The following is a 21,203-nucleotide window of genomic DNA, read 5'->3' on the forward strand; positions in this document are numbered from 1 at the left end:
AAATGCCCTCATCCTCCTCTGACCCAGCCAGCTCAAGGTCACGGTCACAAGGGACCAGGAACGGCTGGGACCAATGCCCTGCCCTGGCCAAACAAGGACTCAGCCTCCATGCAAGCTGTGACAGGTCCCTGCTGCTGCACCTTCACCAAGTTTCTTTCCCATATTAGTGAGCTGAAAAGGAGCCCACGTATAACTGTGTTCTTTCAAACTGAGAGGCATGATGACGCGAGCAAGAAAATCAGTAAATAAATAAAAAGGTTAGATCAGTGAGCTTGCTCCGAAGTGCCCCTTCTCCTCACTCCCATGCCAGCAGCAAGTACTGCAGGTGGCACATTCAGGAAGAAAAATGACACACAAACACTCAGCCAGGTGTTTATTTTACACACAATGCTTCCGTGACTACTAAACATCCCATTTTTCCCATTTCCCCCAATTAATTTATTCCCAGTATCTAGCATTATGGTATCAAGGGTGGCCAGCATAGATTAATCACTTTGCCTACATAGCAAATGCCTTAAAATTCTTTTGCACTTCCAGCAAAGAATTTACAATTAATTTTCCTGGAGAAAGGCAACCTGACAGTTCTTTTTAACAATGCACTAATACAGAATTAATGACAAGGAAATTGTTTATCTTCTCTGGTTTGCAAACATTTCTTTACATCAAATACAATATTAGCTAAAAAATGACTGTGATAAAGTCTTTTTCACTGAAAGCAAATGTATACAAATTGACAGATAAAATGGCAGCCAAACCAAATATTTAGTATTAAAGGTGAAATATTAGTCGACAAAAAAAAAGGAAATTCTAAGTTAAGACTTCCTATCTTCACTTTTCATCTTATCATTTAGTTACATCTAAACTTTAAACAGAAAGCAATGTTGCACCACTCTCCTTTACAGTAACCACACAAAATAAGTAAGGCAAAACAGAACTATGAGCAGAGCACAGCAGAGCACACCTTTTGATTTCTCTGCTTTTGTCAGCTTACATCCAAAAAGGAGCATAACTTGGCTGTTAATTTACTACACTTGTGCTTTCAAGTCTCCCTATACCATTGGGCAGCACTTTCCCTGAGTTTCCTCAAGAGTGAAGAAAAAAAATCCCATTTCTTGAGAAGCAATTAAGAAAACTGAAAATAAGTGTTCTACAGAAGGGTAAAGAAGCAGTATCAGACAGAAAACCCCAAACACTAACGATTTTTAAGTAGATTTGAATACTCCAAAAACATAATTAAAAATTTGATGCATTTTTCATAAAATAAGTTAAGTAATCTCTTTGTCCTATAGAAAGCAAAATTCTTAAACATTTTTTACCTACTAAGCAAGGTGCACCCAGTATTTCAGGTATAGAGTATAGAACAAAAATCTACTCAGAAACTAAAATTAATGGTACCAACTGAAGAAAAATTTCCGACAAAGAAAATATATGCATTAGATCAAACATCAAAAGTATATCTTTAAATGAAAAAAATTGTTCAGCAAATAAAAGTATATTATTTTAGCTTTAAGTCATTAAACCACCAGATGAAAATTTGTGATAGGGGATGATACAAAAAAAATCCCCCAAAAATTTGCATTATCTGGGTGGGAAAACTGTGAGTTAATGGAGAAATTGAATTTTCGCTATTTAATAGGAGACACAAACATTCTGCTTTGACATCTGTTCATAGGTTCTACTGCAGCAGAAAACCAGAAAACCACCAGAATTTTAGCTGTCAAAACAAATCCTCAAATTAAAGAAAGTAGGAGGAAGTAAGTGCTGAACAATTACACACTTTCAGCATCACAAGTCTAGCATTTAGTCAGAAAAAAAAGTATGCAAGAAGCATGGATGCAGTTTTAACACTCAGCCAAATGCTAGAAGGATTACTATGTTGGAAAAGCACTCAGACACCACACACCCAGCTTTACAACAACTTATTGAGATCTCTGAAAAAACCTGGACCCAGATTCAAGCGTTACTTATCACTGCCACAGCATCTAAACACATGCTCAGCTTCAAGCACATGAACAAAATCCCCTTGGTCAGGAGACAACTCACAACACTGAGCACTTGCTCACATGGCTTTGTGGACAGGGTCAGTATAACTCTCCTCTTCTGATTTATAACACCCGACCAACACAGTGATGGTGAAGAGCGATTACAGCACAGCCAAGAGACGCGTCCACTGCAAGAAGGTAAAGAACTCCTTTAAAAAATGTTCAGGGTACTGCTAAATTCAAAATACAGCTTTATGTATCACTAAAAGCAATTATTTATTCTTCACAGAATTTAACATTTCGATTTCTAACGGTCCTTCTCAGTTTCAGGTTTACTTTTTTATTGTAATCCTTTTATTTAAAGCGTTTGGTAAATTGCAATGTTATGACATTGATTCTTTTATTTTAAAATAAATTTAAACCAAAAAAAAGGTTTAAACACTTCACACAAAACCCAAACACTTAATGTAATTACTTTCCTGGACAATCCATAACTGGGTTTTAACAAGTTTCTTTTAAGGGGAGAAAACAGGAAAAAGACACTGGTGAAAATGCCCCAGCACCATAAATGAATTGGGACATAAGGTGCTGAACTACCACACAATGTCCTAGTAAATACTAACCCAGGATGCAGATTACAAATGCGTTTCACTCTCTTCCAAGCTTTTGACATCACAGGACCCAACACTATCACACTGCCTTTGAAGATGGCCACTAGAGACCAATTTGAAAAGAACCCCACTGACTACAGCTTTAAACAGATTTTCAAATTACAACATGTGGTGTTCATGTCATCTGAGCTGACCTGACTTCCAAAGAAGACAAGGGCACCACTGCAGTAGCTACTAGTTACCACTGAAGAGTTTAAAGATTAGAGAATGCACATGCAAACAAGCAACAATTTTGGAATCAGAGCCTGCATTCCAGCTGACAACAAAAACAGAAAGCAGCAGCTGAATCAAATCCTGTTCAAATCTTCCTTTTGATGTGTTATAAACAATAGTTTAAAAGAGAAACTGTCACAAACATAACTGAATAAGACACATTGGAAAGGCCTCTTTTCAAAGTTTCTAGTAAAGCAGCAGGTAAGAACTGCAGCAGGTATCTGGGGAATACAGTGCCACGTCGCATCGTTAGCAGGAACTCCAGAAGGGCACACAACTAATCAGACCACCTTGAAATGTACTTTTCCTTCTGTAAAGACGGAAGAAAGGAAATGGTCATCGAAGGAACAGACTCTTCTACCAACCCCTATCTTTTAGAAATAAAGTGTTTTCTGTTCATATGAGTGACAAACTTCTTCGCATGCGTACACATTGTTTCATACTTTTGCTACGGAATCAAAAATTCAATACTATCATGTTATTAATCCCCAGCAATACCTACAATCAGCAGTTACTACTGCATGTGTAAACAGGTGCAAGGTAGTGCATATTTTTCCATATTTTATGAAATATATTCCATGATATTACGGTAGATAAATCAACTGCTCTTCTCCTTCACAAATTGAATTTGATACCAGACGGCTGGCGCAAATTAGGTTGTGATCCGATCCAAAATGTTTCCTATTAAAAATGGAAAACTCCCAACAGTACTTCATGTTTTTGTATAACTGAACCATACCAAGCAGACAGGGAAAAATGCTTTTCTGTTTAACTGATCAAATTAAACAAGAAAATCCAGTCTGAAAATAATACCCCGAAAAGTGTAACAGCCGTTCCTTTTTGCTCCACCACACAACACATTCTTGCCCATATAAAGGGGAAAATCCACAATTAAGAAGCTCCGCTTCTTGACCTTGAACACAGAAAGACCAGTCATTCAAAAGAAGGCTTATTTAATTTGAAATCATGTTACATTCGCAAAGGTCTGAAGTATTGGACTTAAGCATCACTTTTTTCCGATATTCCACATAACCATCAGTTTAGAAAGCCTCATCCGAGTTCTAGGGCTAGTTCTGCTGCATGTGACCTGCTGCTTTCCTTCCCCTACCCCTCCTCTTCACCATAGGACTTTAAGAGCAAAGTTTTCCTCTACATCACTTGTTTGGGTTGTTCATTTGCTGGTGACACCAGGAGTAATGCAGAATGGACACCGTGCAGCGGACAACGAGCTATTTCCAGAAATCATCCTTGGCAGCTCCTGTGAAGGCTCAGCTCTGAGAGCGGTGGAACAGGCCCTCCAGCACACCAGGGCAGGTCACTGGCACCACCACTGTCTTGCAGGTGGGAGCAGGAAAGCCACCAGATGGAGGCCAGAAGTTTGATAGTTGCAACAAGTTCAGGACTCGAGCCGAGAAAGCAAGTAGGTGACATGCTGGGTTTCGCTTTAAAGATGCAACTTTGTCTTTCTTTTTTATTTTCAAATTAAGTGCCTGCTCCAAAAGGCTGCCAAATAGGCAGGATGGTGCTGAGCACTCCCCAGGAAGCTCCAGTAGCTCACTGTGCCCAGCAGCACAGCTCCCATAACCCCCCTGGCAGGTAGAGCTGAGCACTGACACTTAACCTCTTACTAGGTTTGAGCCTTGGAACTCTCCTCAAGACACCCCTTAAGCAATCAAAGGGCCTGCACTGAAACAGATACAGCAGAACAATCGTTTCTGAAGTGAGTGAGATGTGGTGTAAGTGCTTTCTTCCTTGTGTAACTGTGACACAGCATCCTGCTCCCTCCTTTGTGGTAATTTCCTTCCAGCAGTTCACTTGAATATCATACAAAACCACATATTTTAATGGACTTATTTACATCTCTTCTCAAGTTAAGTTAAAGAAAAGGAATAATTCTCCATCAAGTCAAATTACCCAGAGATCAAGATTTTGATATTAGACGTAAATATCCTCTTTATCAAAAACAGAATAGCAAAAAGTGTTTGTTTTCATGTCTAATAATGCAACAATCTTTAACACAGTGTGCTAATTGACTCAACATAAGGCAGCCTATGAAACTAAGATTCATATCTGCCTTGGGGAAAAAATGTGTATTTCAAAAAACAATTAAAACAATTTATGCCAACCCATCTGATCACCATCTCCAACACTGCAAAGTCAAACTAGCCACACTTTGCTGTGAAATCTGGCAGAAAAATAACTTAGCTCAAAAATCTGCTGTGTTTGCTGTTTTCATTATAGAGACCTTTCACATAGCCTATGCAACATCTATGTTTACAGACCCTGGGTGCTCATATTATTAAACATCAATACAATCTGTGTTTATATCATCTCCACGCTAATCAGATCGATCACTTCTGATATATTGCCCTGTCACACCACTGTAATACTAATCAAACAAATGGAGCTGCAGGGAGATGAAGCTGATATATAGGTATTTAATGCTGCTTTTTCCCTTTTTTTTTTTTTATGCTCATGGGCACCACTGCCACAGGAAATAACAGAACTGCCAGCAAACCACAAGCACTACAGAAGTAGCATTGCATAGTTTTGTTAGGGGCCATGCAATAAGAATATAATCCAGCATAGTATGACAAAAACAACCTTGAATGAGAAATGAGGCTGCCGGTCTCGCTTCAGTTCTAAGAGGCAATTAGAGCACACCATTTGAGAACACCCCAAGAGTGCCTTAGGGTAACAGCAGGACACTGACTAACAGCCATTTGCCTGGTCAATCCTTAGAGAACTTTCTCAAAAGACATACAGAGATAACCTTGCAATTAAAAACGTCTTTGTAAACATTACAGCTTTGCAAATTTTTATTACAGCAAGACTCTTCCACAGTTAATCATTGTCTACTGTAGTATTCCTCTACAAAGAAATTTAACTTTCAGAAGTCATTATCTTTTCAATTCTCTTTCATCTCTAGAAGCTATTTCTAGAGCTCTATTAATCTCATTTACAGCTTGTAAACTAAGATATAAACTATATCCATCATTGAGGCATACTTTATATGTTATAGAGCCATTAAAAGCATTCCAGTTCATTTTTAGGTCTATTATTTAATCAAGCCATATTCCATCTTAACATATAGTATGAAAACCTAGACTATGAAAACTTCTTCTCATTGTCCCAAAATGAACTGATAAAGACAGCAGGAAATGTAAATGCATAATTGTTTTCGAATGCTCTCTGATCTGTTTTATTTTTTTTCTTCTGTATGTAGAAATATCCATTAACTTTTTTTTTTAAAAAGAAATGGTTCTTTTCTTTAAATAAAAGGTTTTTTCTTTCAAACAAAAAGAGTTCTTTGTAATAAAATCAACATCCATCAGAGCTACTAGGCATGCAGATTAGTCTCTTCACGCAGAGACACTTGTTCACCAAGACACCAGGACAGGCTGCTTTGTAGTGCTGGCTCACATTTCAGTGCTCCCTAAGCTGGTGACCAGCACATCCACCACCTGACCAGAACTGACAGCAAACTTCATTGCCTAAGAAGGTAATTTAGGAAAGGGCTATGATGGCCACACAGAAAAGAGCAGAAGGGGTTGCTGGACAGCAGAGTTTATCTGGCCAGCAGATCATTCAAGTTCCTGAGAAAGCAGGGAACAAACCCTATGTTGAATGACTTGTGTTCTGTATATATTACAAAAGCGGCTTCTTTAAATAAAAATGTAGCAAGAGGAGAAAGGAAACACATTCTGGAATATAGTTTTAAAACGCTAGCATACCATCGATAGACAAGAGTAATAAATATCTAACATGTTTACTGTATTGAATCCTTGATACCCTTCAAGAAAATAAAATATTTTTATAAGCATACATACAGTGCTGTTACAAATGTATTATTACTAATTTCAAAGCATTTGACTTATTTCATCTGAATAATCTTGTAAAAAAAAAAAAGGTCTCAGCAAAAATAAAACTTGAATAAATCAGTTTGGTTTAACTTCTGCATAAGTTAAATACAACATGACAAAATCCAGAACATTATTCAGAAGCTATAAAAGCTAACCTTGACTTTTTAGAAACACATCAACAGAAACTTTTAATTTAGAAAAAAAACAGACTGTGTTCTTTTCTTACATAAATGCTTCCAAGTTGCTGGAGCAGTAAACAAACTATAGCCAGACACTATTCATTTGGACCAGAGGAGTAGAAAACACTCTGGAATACTCCTAGACCTCGAAAGAGCAGTAACATAGAGAAACAATTCATATGAAGACAGTATGTATGTCTGAATTCGTAAGAGCTTTCACTGAAGAGCTGATGAAAGCCAGTTGCACCCCATTAAATGCATGTTTTTAAAATGAGAAGGGTCACTGGTCTGCTGTGTACTCCAGGGCCAAACGTGGACAAATGTACTGCAAAAAAGCCAATAGAGGATGAAGGAACAATAAAAATGCTGAGCTGCTGAGGTAGCCACATGCTTCACACAAAGAATTAGAAATAATTAAATACAAATGCAGGAATATTTTGCTCCTCTAGATTGTATTCTAGCAGTGTGTTTCTGCCTCTTCCCTCCTCTTTATTTTTAACACTGATCACTCGAGCATAATGAGACATTTGCTGCTCAAAAGCTGATCTACTCCTGCTGCTTATTCCTCACCTAATATCTCAGCCTACCACGGCACCATAATTAGGGCCATGGAGATGATTAGGTTCAGTCATTAAGGACTAGGTCTGGGCACAGCCTGACATCTTCCATTAGGCTGGGGATAGACACAGGGAGGGTTTTCTCACATGAGTCTTCTCAGTTTTGCTTTGCCACATACAAAGCCTTCCACTGTCCACCCCACTTTATTTTGAATCTTGCCTCGGTTACACTCCAAAACATGGATTAACGCAAATTTGGTTTAAGATGATTAAACAGGGCCTGAAGTTTCAGGTTCACAGGGAAATCAAGTGAGTTTTTTCTAGCTCCATTGTGCAAGTTGAACGCCACTCTAATTACGCTGTCAAACTGAGGATTGTGAACTCCTAATAAACAGAAAGACCTGTTTTCATGCAAATTTTGCTAGTAATAAAAAGGTAGGAAGAAAAATATGTCAGCAGAATTGTTCCGGTAAGCAAAATGTTTTTCAAATGCTTTCATGGGTTGTCAGGTGCACTAAGTAGAAACAGTTACCAGGGTAAAGTCTTGCAGCAGCAGCTGAAAGTTTTTAGTCAAACGTTCTACTTGAGACCAATACAGCAGAAAGCAAAAGGTAACAGCTAGAAACACAGCCACAGCGGTCTGTGTGTCAGATTTATACAGAAGCAACACTTGTGCATGAATGGCTTTATCCTCATTAAACAACAGAAACTGGGGCTGGGGGGGAAAGCACTTACCAAAACAACCCAGCGCGCACGCGTGCCCTCAGCCCTACAGATCACCTGCACTAACACTGTCAAGTTCTGCAGGACACAGCAAAGGCCAAAAACATTTCCAAAGTCAGTTCTCAGTATACTCACACAGCATTACTAATAGAGACTGGAACTACAGGAAAGTAAGCGCACTCTCAGAAGACAAGGGCAAGACTGCCACAGAAAAGCCTCCAGTTTCTTCCAAATAATTCTCCCACAACCACAGCAGAAGTTGAGGATGGCACAGCATCCAAAGAATAAGCAAAATAAAACTGAAATAATTCGTTAATAATTTTTTACCTTCTAATGTAATCGGGGGGGTCTAGAACAGACTATTGCAGAAGTTAACGCAATAATAATCTAATGACAATTTCATTTTTACTCAGAATTAATAACAACTTATCCTAATTTAACAAAGAACTTTTCAAAATATTAAGCTACAGATCACCAAGTGAGACCCAGCGAGACTGTAAGTCTTGGGGCTCCCGGCTGCTCTATAAAACAGCAGTAAGGAAAGCATCTACCTACTGCACAGGGGTGCTGTGACAATTAATTAATGTTTGCAAAGTGCACTGAGGCTGAAAATTACTAGATACCATGCTAAATATTAATTACCACAACTACAACACAGAACTGGAATTGTCATAGTGCTCTCACTGTAAACTCCTCTCACTGAACAAGCTGGAAAAAGTTCTCAGCACCGAGCTGAGGTGATCACCTCCTATACAGACACAGAACACATCTGCTAAACACGTTGTGCGCGGCACCTTCCCCACCACACCGCCAGGGCCCTCCGGAGCACACCGGGACATCCGTGTGCAGGGAGCACACCGGGACATCCGTGTGCAGGGAGCACACCGGGACACCCGTGTGCACGGAGCACACCGGGACACCCGTGTGCACGGAGCACACCGGGACACCCGTGTGCACGGAGCACACCGGGACACCCGTGTGCACGGAGCACACCGGGACACCCGTGTGCACGGAGCACACCGGGACACCCGTGTGCACGGAGCACACCGGGACATCCGTGTGCACGGAGCACACCGGGACATCCGTGTGCAGGGAGCACACCGGGACATCCGTGTGCAGGGAGCACACCGGGACACCCGTGTGCACGGAGCACACCGGGACATCCGTGTGCACGGAGCACACCGGGACATCCGTGTGCAGGGAGCACACCGGGACACCCGTGTGCACGGAGCACACCGGGACATCCGTGTGCAGGGAGCACACCGGGACACCCGTGTGCACGGAGCACACCGGGACACCCGTGTGCACGGAGCACACCGGGACATCCGTGTGCACGGAGCACACCGGGACATCCGTGTGCACAGCACACCACAGCCACTGCCGGCCTCGGGCGGGAACAGAGCTGATGCACACAAACCAGCTGGCTACAGTTTCGCAGCTGTGCCTTGCTTCAAGCCACTGTATGGTTAGGAAGAGTTTGAAGGCAGTTTTCAAGTGTGCCACTGGTTACAGACCCCAGCACTTACTGAAGCTGCCAGAGCCCACCAACTGCTCGTGATCTCCTCCATAGAGATGTTTTGGGAAAGAAGAAAGCTTTTTATGGACACCGTAGTTCTAAACCCAGTAGAAACTGCCTCATGCCACAGTTTTATAGCTTCATCATCTTTCTCCTTTGGGACATATAGCTCTTTAAAAAGGACTAAAACAAATACAACAAGTTAAAAGTGAAGGAAATGGCATTTTTAGAGCAGATAATAAATTGCAGAAAATCAGCAAGTGATGCAATCCACATGGAAATAAAGATTCTATCAAAGTATTTTGCACTGTCACCTTTCAAAGGGAAGACAAGGAATGCTCCCGTTCTGGGCTGGTAGTTGCCACATGCGCTGCACAGGGAATGCAGATGATGATACTTGACAAATCTGAAAATTCTAATCAATATCACATCCATCTCATTATGTCTTCCTCACCGAAGGAAATGCTACAATCTGTTTGCTTTCAACCACAGGCATACGTATAATCAATAACTTGCAGTGATATGAGGTCAACTCATGCAGCAAAAATACTTTCAGTATGGTTTGAAAAACCACTTAACCATTCTTAAGTAAGTGAACAACCTATTTTACTTCTAGCTCAGTCACTGTGTTTTTTTTTTTAAAAAAAGGAAGAAGATAATAAAACATTAATTGAATGTGTCAGCAGAAGGATGTCACAAGAAGCATATCAATACCAAAAGACATTGCAGCACATGTGCTTTAAAGTAATTGCAGGATGCTGGCTCTGCTCCTAAGTAATTATTACATCAGTTATCTTATTCCCTATAGAGTTATGCAAACTTATTTATTTATTTTAAAAGATAACTTGCCCATGGGAAAATAATTGGTGTGCAGCTACACATCAGCTGTAAGTTTCAGAAAAATAACAATGAGTTTTACTTCACTGCTTGTAAAACATGCATTTTGCTGTCTTCCAAAAATATTGCATGTAACACTCAGGCAACTAGTCAGAGGCAACATGGGCACAGAAGACTCAACTACACTGATGTCCTAAAGGTACATTAAACATTTAAAAATCTCCTCTCCCTCCCTCACAGGAAAAACAGCACCCATCATTTTTACACTGTTTTGAATACCCAGTAATAAAGTAGAACAGGAGCATTCACAAAAGATTAAAGTTTCAGCTGGAAGTTATATAGAAGAGAAAAGGAAGCTAGCACTTTGGTAAAGGGAGGTAATAGCCCACACCCTTCCTTTCTACAGAGAGAAGAATTTCTTTCCAGCTGGGATTTTCTACTCCACATAAGTGAAACGCATCCAAACAGTTACACAATCACCACATCTTTTCCTATTAAGGCAAAGAAAACACTGTGCAGTTTAACTGTTGTAAGCAGACAGACTTGTCACTCCCTCTGCAAACCAAAATCCCTGCTCACATCAGTATGTGTCCAATTAAACATGCACTGTGCCTGGCCTTTGTATGCAGCTGGCAGAGATTCTTCTCCAATTCATCTGGTACTGGCAACCAAAAAGCCCATGACAACCACACTCCAGAGCTCAGGATCTGGAGCCACATGATGCACAGCAGCCTCTAGGCGGGTTTCTCATCTGCCATCTTTTAAAAATTAGCAGGGAAAACTCTTGAACACAGACACAGATCATCAGAAATGCATTACAAGCCAATCAGAATTTCATCAACAAGAACCTAGTTCTATACCTGGATACCTACCAGATGGTCTTTCCAGCCTTTTGACAAGTTAGTGATCCTTCCTTCTGGAGTGTGAGACGTACTACACGGAGAAACCTGCTTCCTTACCTAAAGCAACTTGGTTGATCCATTCCCACAGATCTCTGTTCACTCACCTCTCTTGAGTGCTCTTATAAAAGATGCATTTAACCAAGCTATGAAACCACAACAGAGATTCTTTTTTCATGTATGCATTTCAACAATATGCAGTGTTACTAAAAATGGGAGCTAACATTGCTAACATTCAAATACTAAAAACTAGAACCCAATACTCATAAGGGACGTTTGATATTTTAAAACCTGTATTTTCCCTTTTAGGATGTTTCACCAAAGATAGGAAGTTTTTTTAGATTCCCACCCAGTTCCTCCCTCTCACTGAAAACTATCATAAGAGACATAATGGAGTCTCTTACTCAAGGAGTTGCCAGTTCTCAAAACACATTAGTGCATATCTCACCATAATTGATCTTATCTTCAAACTGCAGCTGTGGGATACATTTTAGGACATAAGAATTTCAGCTTTGACTTGAAGGAAGTTCGTTACTTTTTGCAATCTGGAGAAATGCTTCCCATCATGAGGGTACATCCCATCAGCCAACAAAATTACCAAGCAAACGAAGACCTTGCTTTCTTCTTTTCATAATATTATTTAAAGGCACATCAATTGCATGGCCAAGGGACGGATTAATTGCTGAAAACAGAAAATTTTTTTAAGAGCAGGTGACAGAACATTTTAAAAAGATGGAAGTTAAGACAGAGCAACAGCAGGACACAGATGTATGTGCACACACACACATGCATTTGAAAAACATTAGCAGATTTCTTCATCTCTAAAAGAAATAAACAGCACAAATAATCATAGTAACAATGAAGCCTGACAGTAGGAGTATACAAAATAAAAGCTAACTATTAATAAAGTATCATTAACTCTTCCTCTGAGCATCTTCCCAGCTCTAGACGGCACATTATCACTACATTAATCTAGAAGTATTCATGCAGCAGTAAATCACTTTGCCGATTAACTTTTTTTATTTGCTCTCTATTATTTCTCTTCCACAATGGGAACAAATAGCTGATGAACAAATATCAATTTCCTTCTCTTCTAGTCTTAGTTTTTAAGAAAAACAAGCTTAAATATGTTATTGAAATGATACAATGAATTTCCTTCATCAATAGAATTAAAAGACCCAGTGTCCACTTAACACACCAGCCTACCCCTAAGCCACTACCAACATCTCAATCTTTTTGGTTTTTTCGGACAATGCAGTGACCAGCTGTGCTCCTCTAAGGATCTTGGAAAGTTATCTGACATCATATCACAAATTTTGTTCCAGCATGAAGACAATGTGCAAAAAAAAAAAAGGTTCAGGATACACAGACAGAGTATGCACAAATGTATGAAATGCAGGCCTAATGTTCCTCCTTTCTCAGCCAAGTGCCATTTAGGATATTGCTAAAGAAAGGAATATAGCTTTACAAACTTGCATCTCATTGTATTTCGTGGCCAAACCACACACCTGCCCAGATCCTGCTGTTGGAAAGCAGAGCAGCAGCTGGGGCTCCCTTACTGCACATGGTCTCTGTGGCTCCAGAGGTGGGTTTGTGCTACTGCTCCACTTCACTCACAACCACCCTGTGCAAGAAAAACTTGCCAAAGTGCAACTTTACATCGCTAAACTCTCTAAAGTGGACTTCGAATCATAGAATCAGTCAACAACTGAGGGGTCATCAAAATAAACCCACACGAACTCCTTAGTGCAGAAAGGAAAAGGAAAATATTATGGTGTGAATGACAAGCAGAGTCTTGGGCATAATAAACCAAGGACTATATCTCAGGTATCTCAGTTTAAATGATAGGAAGCTAAGGAAAAGCAAATTTTAAAAAAAATTTGGAAGACTTATGCCTGGGCAGGCTTTAAGATCTCTTTCTAACATTCAGTGTAGCTGATAAAAGTTGATGCAGTTTACAGATTCATTGGGTTTGTTTTAATCTAACTTGTATTCAAACTACAAAGAGAAACCTGTTCATCATGGCTGTAAGGCCCATCAAAAGAGCCCAAGGCTAAAACCCAAACACATTGAAGCCCATTAAAATCTATTAAACAATCATCCTGTCAAAACATCTTTACTATGGAGCTCTAACTCTGCATATTGTGATGACAAACTCTGGAACTCAAATCATCTACACTGGTATGTACATATTCTCTTTTCTAAACAATATGCAAGAAATCCAATTTGAATTTGCTAATTTTTGTTATTTTTAACTTGAGAGAACATAATTTCATAGTGTTATCAGACACCACTTCCTCTCCTTCTTTACAATCAACTAAATTATGATTTTTGGTGCAATGAAAATTACAGAGAAGGTTTACAGCATGCACTCTTACACACAGATGTGAATAGGGCAGGAACAACAGATGAGAGTCAGAACCCACCAATTACTGCCTTCTACTCAAATTAGAGTGCACATTTATTCTAAAGGAAAAAGGACTATAAATGTTTTTCTTTGCTTAAAACACTCATTCCTTTGTATATTTCTTTGATAATAACTCCCTTGCAATATCTTTCCTATGACAGAAAAGCATCACAGAACCACCTTCAGCAAGGAGGAACAAGAGGTCGTAGATGAGTCTTAATGACTGTACCAAGCTTTTGAAAAAAAACAGGGGCTGAAGTCAGTTACCTGCAAACACACCTGGCAAATCCTCAGAGCTCAAAAGACAGTAGAGCCTGAAGAATACACTGATCTTCACAAGTCCCACTGCTCCTCCCTCCCCTAATAAAAATATAAAAACATATTTAGGTGCTTAAATAGAGGCTCTGGCAGTTAAATTCAGCTAATTCATGTTTAAAGGGCCTGTCCAATCTTACTAGGGAAGATGCCCTTTACTGAATACTTAAAAGTTAAAGACAGATGCACATGTACAAAGTTATATACCTCATCATACTAAAGGGGAGGGAAAAAAAAAAAGAGGATTGGCTATTCCAGAGCTTTGGCCACCTGTATTACAAGACCATGAGGGAATCCACATCATCTACTTTATAAATCATATTTCAAATGCTAAGGTTAAGATCTCTGCCTAAAGTGACAAACTCTTTCAGCTTTCAGGGTACCTAATTTACGAGTCCTCTAACACAGGCAGTTAGAAAAATACTCACTCTCCCGTGGATGCAGACACTTGTTACAATGAGACACCACTCTAAGTGTATTTTGAAGCAGTTACAAACTCTAAATAACAGCAGATGGTGTCCATCCATTTCAGAGGTCTCTGCTTCTGTCTACAATTCAAGACACGTATATTGACCTTGCTGCCCTGGTTCTTACCCACATCCTTGGTCAACCAGCAGAGATACAGACCAACCAAAAATCTCATCTGTGACTTTTGAGTCACAGAACTGATACACCTGAGCACAGTCCAGCACACACCTCTGAAGCACACAGACAGGCACATCAATCTCCAACAATCTAGAACAGTCCTCAGATTCTGACACTTTTAACCCAGAGAATTCAAATTTTGTTTGTGGTTTGAATCAAGCTATCCACTACAAAAGATCTTTCAAGCACACTCATAGATACCACCATGTTGAAATTTACAGCTGAGCTTCCTGAACGGCTTTTAATCTCTCAACAGAAAATGTGGGACCAGCTGAAACTTCTCATATGTATAAAGAATTGCAGCAGAGCTCTGATCTAAATCAAGCAAAAGAAACAAACACTACAGTTGCACAGTGTTGTAACATTTGCATACAGTAATCAACCCATATACAGCAATTATTTATAATCTATAATACCCTAATGCTTGAATATAGTACTACAGAAGTTTTTCAAATTTCTTCAGAAGTTTAATCATTTTATAAGTCATTCATTATTGTAAATACTTTAAAAAAAAAATCTAACAGGCTAACTATAAAGTGGGATATCAAATCTGTGCAGGTGAAAACAACTGTAGTTCCATTGAAGGATGAAAACATGTAATGAATATTATGTACATTATGACACAAACAATCACTACCTACATTATATTACAAACACCTTAATCCAAAACTAGGGAGAAAGAATTGTTTGACTAGGATCAGGATATAAAAAGGATCCCAAAGTGCTGGCTTTTGTTCAGTGTCCTGTTATACAGTGTCCTATGCAACTCCAAGCCTCACTTCCTCAAAAGCATTTCATGCCTGTAAAATACGAGCAATGTGTTGCCACAGTGCAGCAGGGTGAGGAAAAAACCACTAGATTCTGTACTCATGTGAACACTATGCAAAAATTAAGAAACACAGGAATAAGAACAGGTAATCCAGAAAGGAATTCCTATCTTCCTAAGCAAAAACTGCCAATTTCATATTCCAGATGAGCACTTGCACAAGGCTGTCAGTGCTGACGGTCTATTGCCAGCAGACCTACTGAAGGCTGGGGACTGAGCTACCTCATTCAAGATGGTCACTTCAGGGGATGAGCATCACCTGGGAAAGATAGAATTTTGTACTACAGTTCCCTGGGGTGCTGTCTGTTTTCTACAGATAGAAATTCAGCCTCTGGGCTTGTGAAGATAGCATCTTTTGCAATATTCAAACCTCATAAATTTGGAATGCAGAAAGTATTTTTCTATTCCTTTCTGTTCCTGTGTAGTCCACATGCCTTTCCCCCCAGAGTAAAAATGACAGCCAGATAGAAGAAAAAATTAAAACAAAGAAAAATACAAATATTTTTGAGAGTTTAAGTAGTCCATAAAATATCTAATTGATTCCAGTGGTGTTTGAAAACTTAACAAATTGTAGTGCTCACCATCATGACTATCTGCTAAGGACCTGAGCAATCCAGTTAGAGTATCCAACACAGTAATTTATTGCAATTAACTACTTCAAAGGTGACCTTTATCAAACCATCTTACCAATAGACAGGTTTCTTACTTGAACAATAAACAAAACATTCAGCACTTCATGTTATTTTCCTACCTTTCATGCACTGGCAGCACAAAGCAACAGCACTGTTATTGCAAGAGGAGAAAATAATGGGGAAAACACAAGTTAAAACACCCAGAACTACTAAAATTTGGCTACTAACTATCACATCCGTATACTTGTGCAGGACACAGTCCTGTAAGCTATAACCTGACTCTTCTATGATTGCAGGATCTTCAAGAGATTCACCAGGTCCATTGTGTTTATAACCCATTCCAATATCATTGACACATTATGCAGTGTCCCCTCATGATACCTCAGCTGACAACTTTAATATCACCTCAAAGAGGAGCAAATTTCAAATGAAAATGTGTGCCTTTCAAGTAGGGGGCCTCTTGGCTACAGCACACTTACTTACCAGGGCTTGGTTAAACAGTCCCTCTTCCCTTACCCAGCATTTATGGGTTACAGCATGTGCTTACTCATCATACTCTTCAACAGACAGAGGCAGCCCAAAAGGAAACACAGAAACAGGAGAACTTGGGAGAGTCTCTAGCACTGTGCCTATTGACAGAAGATCTTATAGCTCCATCTAGCTCTGTACGGTGGAAATCACTGGGACACCTAAGAAAAAGCAACCAAAACCCCCAGGAACCCCAGACATCACACACACACTGATGTGGGATAACATTAGTTGTACATACAGTAGTTTTTAATGTGTACAGCTGAGAGCATTCTTAGAGGTAAATTATTTAACCACTTGTGCACGTATGTCTATTCTCCACCGTAACCACTCTCTTCTCAGCTCTGTAGTTCATTTAGAGAAATGAGTGTGCTGTGAACAGATGGAACAAAAGTCATGTGTCACCTTTCTGACCTAAAACACCTCTCAGTCCCACTGCTTCACATGCATTATAACTAGGGGTTGTGACCAGAAAAAAGTGATCAGGTCTTCTCCAGAAAACCCAGTGACATGGAAACAAAGAAGTGCACCAACCACCAGTGGCCAACCACGGGCTCTGCCCTGGTTGAGGACAGAGCTCATGAGACACCTCTCAAAGCAGCTGCAGCCAGCAGCAGCAGCAGAGATTCCCACAGGTCCTACCCACAGGCTCACTTGAAGGGGGGGATATCCAGTTTCAATGGATAGCTGAAACAAGAGGGTATATACCCATTTATAGCAGGACAAAACATTAGTAAGGCAAACACCAAGTCATTATTCCCCTCCCTCTGTTAAAAAAGGTTAACTTTTATAGCCAAACAAATTCACAGCCTCTGTGAATTTGTTTAGCTATATCTAAAGCATAGCTTTCTATATAGCTATATACAGATAGATATATCTGTATCTAAAGCACTATCATTTTGATTCTTTGGAGTGAAAACATCCAATACTTGAACATGTAAGTAAGAGTATGTATAAAATACACTCTGTTTTTCCTCCATTTATGTTGCTGCTTATTTAATTAACAGCATAAATTCAACTGTTTAAGTTTTCACATTAAAGATTCTTCAACAAGTCATCACAGCGTGTACTTTTATCAAATGTTCCTGCCACAGGGAAAACCATATCCATTATAAATCCAGGACTCAAATTCAAGATCAGGGTAAAATACTGAATAAGATTACCTCAGATAAAAAAAGGGATAGAACTCTGCTAATTTTCAGTGAGACCCATTGCAGGTAACTGGGTTTTGCCAGCTACACATAAAAAAAAATACAACAGCTTCAGTGATAAAACACAAAGTTAATTTTCTTTGTTTACTGATATGTAGAATTTCAGTTATTTTCAAAAAGAGGAGGCTCTGCATTTTTGAGCAAATCTTCATGAGGTCTCCCGTTTTATAATTGGTATTAAATTTTAACAGAACAAGAAGAAATGTAACTATCAGAAAGAAGAAACCAACATCTTTCATGACAATTCTTGTGATTCTTTTAGACTGCCAAAAAGAGTTTCTGCAGAATCGTGTAACTACAATTTCTTTAGGATTCTCCATCAGTAGCATATTCCAATATTCCTCCCATTCCTCCTTGTGCAACAGATTGTTGAATGATCACAAAGTAGCCTCAGACAATAACACGTTGTCAATTGTATTTAGGAAGTTCAGTCCCTTTAAAGAAAAAGGAAAATATCCAGCGGTATTTTGAATTTCACATCAACTACCTCAGATCTGCAGTGTATTTACTCATAAGCAGAATAACACCCTTATATTTTACAATACCATGTACCTCTATCCCCACCTGTGGAAAAGTTTTCATCACAGATTAAACATCTGAGCACTATGCTAGAATGACACAAAATTAACTGAAAACTAACAATCTTCAGGTGATAAAAAAAGTCTTTTTAGCCCTATTAGACACCCTTTTATAAAATACTTATGATTTGGATTGTTCTCATGCCGTAACTAAAAGAAAAACAGTTCTGCTAAGCCCAATAATAGAAATACAAATCTTCACAAATTCTGAGAATGAGCTGACAGCACTGAATTCAATTCCACTGTAAAGCTCACATCAAATGGCTGGATGAGAATTCTTTAACATCCAAGGACACGGTGCCTTTATCAACACAGACTGAGGTAAATAACAGCAACTTGGCCATCACAAGGCCCCTGCCTGGACAGGATTGCTCTAAGTGCTGCAGGAAGTCACACAGAAATACTCTAGTATCCCAGAGAGATGGCATAAGCACCTACATGTGATCAGTTCATCCTCATCTCATCTTTCAGAAATTCTTAACACAGATGAGAACAACTTATTCTGTGCCACCACTCCAAGCAAAACTGAGAAAAACTAAAGACCTACTAAAAACATAATCTGCATTATATCCAAAACTGCAACCTGGCTTCTAGACTACGGTACTGCTACAGTGCTGTTCTCAGTCATGGGACAAGGAAACATGGAAACCTGACCTCACATTACTATTTGCATTCTTTGGAACGAAAACAGAAGAGGAAGGAAACCAAAATCTGTTATTCAAAAAATTCTGATCTCTGACCATGTATGCAGAGCCAATGACAGAAAACCTCTCCCACAAAATCTTTATAGCCCAGTTCACCCAGTTCCACATATTCAGCTGTAAAAATCTTCATTAAATATTCTGATTAAATTTAATTTTCCACAGTCATCAATATTACAAACACAAATGCAACTTTCCCTTTAATTTTCTAGATTTAGCTCCTGAAGGAACTAAAGCTACCTCAAGATGACCACATGCTCTCACTCTGCAGTGTGAAACAAGTCCTTCCATACGTCGTCATCATCTTTTTTTCCCAGGAACTCTAGAAAGACACCTATAGACCAGTCTTTCAGCCTTCTGCACTTGCAGGATTCCACTTGTCTTAGCTAAGCTACTGCCTGTCACCATACAGGGCTAAAGGTACTAGAAAAAAATGCCCAAGTGCTTTAAGTACTATATGTTTCTGCTTAGCATTATAAGTGTTAAGCATCATACATTGATTAAAATGTCAATATTTATTCCATGTCGCATCTGTTATCTTGAGACAGTTGGGGCTCTTTGGGTTTGGGGTTTTTTTAATCTGTTAACAGAGAAAAACAAACACACATCACTTGCAGTAATATCAAATATCAGCGTGGACCTGCTGTACAGCAAAACCTAATAGGACCCAGCAGAAGACACACAAGATAAATAAGGAAAGACATACAAACAATCATATTGTTTTCTTAATCCCCGAGGAAAGTTCTCTGAAGGACAGAGTCACTACTAAAAGCAATCCTTTCTTTGCCAAAGCCTTGTCACACTCTGTCTGGGTTTACACTGCGAGAACCAACACAAAAGCTGCAGTGAGAGAGTCACGTAAGAATTTTCCCATGCAGAAGAGATCCACCACTGGCTAACTGCACACCACTCAAAAAGCACCCCAATAGCTGAACTCCCTCTTCCCCAACATCAATAAAATCCATCCATTTCTTCCATGTATCCAGCAACTTCTCATCCCACAGCCCATGGCATCTTACAGCACAGTTCCCTTTTCCCAGTGCTGTCTGCCAGTCTTTGTATTTACAGTTCTCCTCACCCTGAGACCACCCTGCCCCCCTCCTTCAACTGTATGCACCTTAAAAACCCCGCAGAGGCAGGAGTACTTTTCAAACACAGCCAAGATCAAAGAGATTTGTTATTCCTGAATTTAAAACCAAAACAAAACAACAAAAAACCTCACACCAATAAACCACCATAATGAAGAGAAAGCATGTTCACTGAAAACCTTTAAAAATGCTAAAGATCTCAAAAGAATTTATACAGCTTTACGTTGTTTGAGGTGGTTTTTTTTACTTTATTTAAGGGCAAGTATTTGACTAAAACTACTGTTGAGGTTTAATGTACATTTTACCAAAACAAGTAAATTTTACTTAAGAATTAACTAGGCACTGACAACACCATAAATCCTGATTCAGGCTGGGCTCTGCTAGTCTTCATATTAATCTGCTTAAAATTCCTGATTTAAGAACAAACAACGGCCGCATTACAGGCTTATAACAAGGTTAAGCTTGAGAAGTTCTATTAATACCTTCCCTAAGGCTACCAGGAAATTCCTTAAAGCAAGTGATTTTTTTGCTTTGCTGTGGATTATGCTCTAGGGTAGTTTGTTGGAGCTCCCATAAAATGATGAGTTTATCTTATGTCTGCATCAGCAGCCCGTCTCTTTTCAGGGCTCATCGGCAGAGATGCTCATCAGGAGTCACAGAATAAGTTAACAGAAAAACCTGGAATTCTGCCATATTCACTCTCTATATCCCCCACACAAATTAAGTTTTAACTGACTGTCAGGCATCTGATTTATTTCTGAGAAATAACAGTTTTATCTGTATAAATTCCAAATTCTCAAGAACTAAAGCCCTTAGAAAAAAGTGGTGATCT

At 39.3% G+C, this 21,203-nt stretch overlaps 1 protein-coding gene across 8 annotated transcripts in view; it reads right to left on the reverse strand.

Annotated features, from left to right (window-relative positions):
• The window catches only part of PARD3B (par-3 family cell polarity regulator beta), a 406,048-nt gene that overhangs the window by 313,000 nt on the left and 71,845 nt on the right, over positions 1 to 21,203 (reverse strand). Inside the window, exon 2 of one of the 8 annotated variants that reach the window (XM_064660630.1) lies at positions 2,064 to 2,170. The exons of the other annotated variants lie outside the window; for them this stretch is intronic. The gene's annotated coding sequence lies outside the window, so the exon portion shown is untranslated. The remainder of the gene's footprint in view (positions 1 to 2,063; positions 2,171 to 21,203) is intronic. 8 annotated transcript variants of the gene reach the window in all.

This window comes from Pseudopipra pipra, chromosome 7 (assembly GCF_036250125.1).
Source record: "Pseudopipra pipra isolate bDixPip1 chromosome 7, bDixPip1.hap1, whole genome shotgun sequence".
Classification (NCBI taxonomy): domain Eukaryota; kingdom Metazoa; phylum Chordata; class Aves; order Passeriformes; family Pipridae; genus Pseudopipra; species Pseudopipra pipra.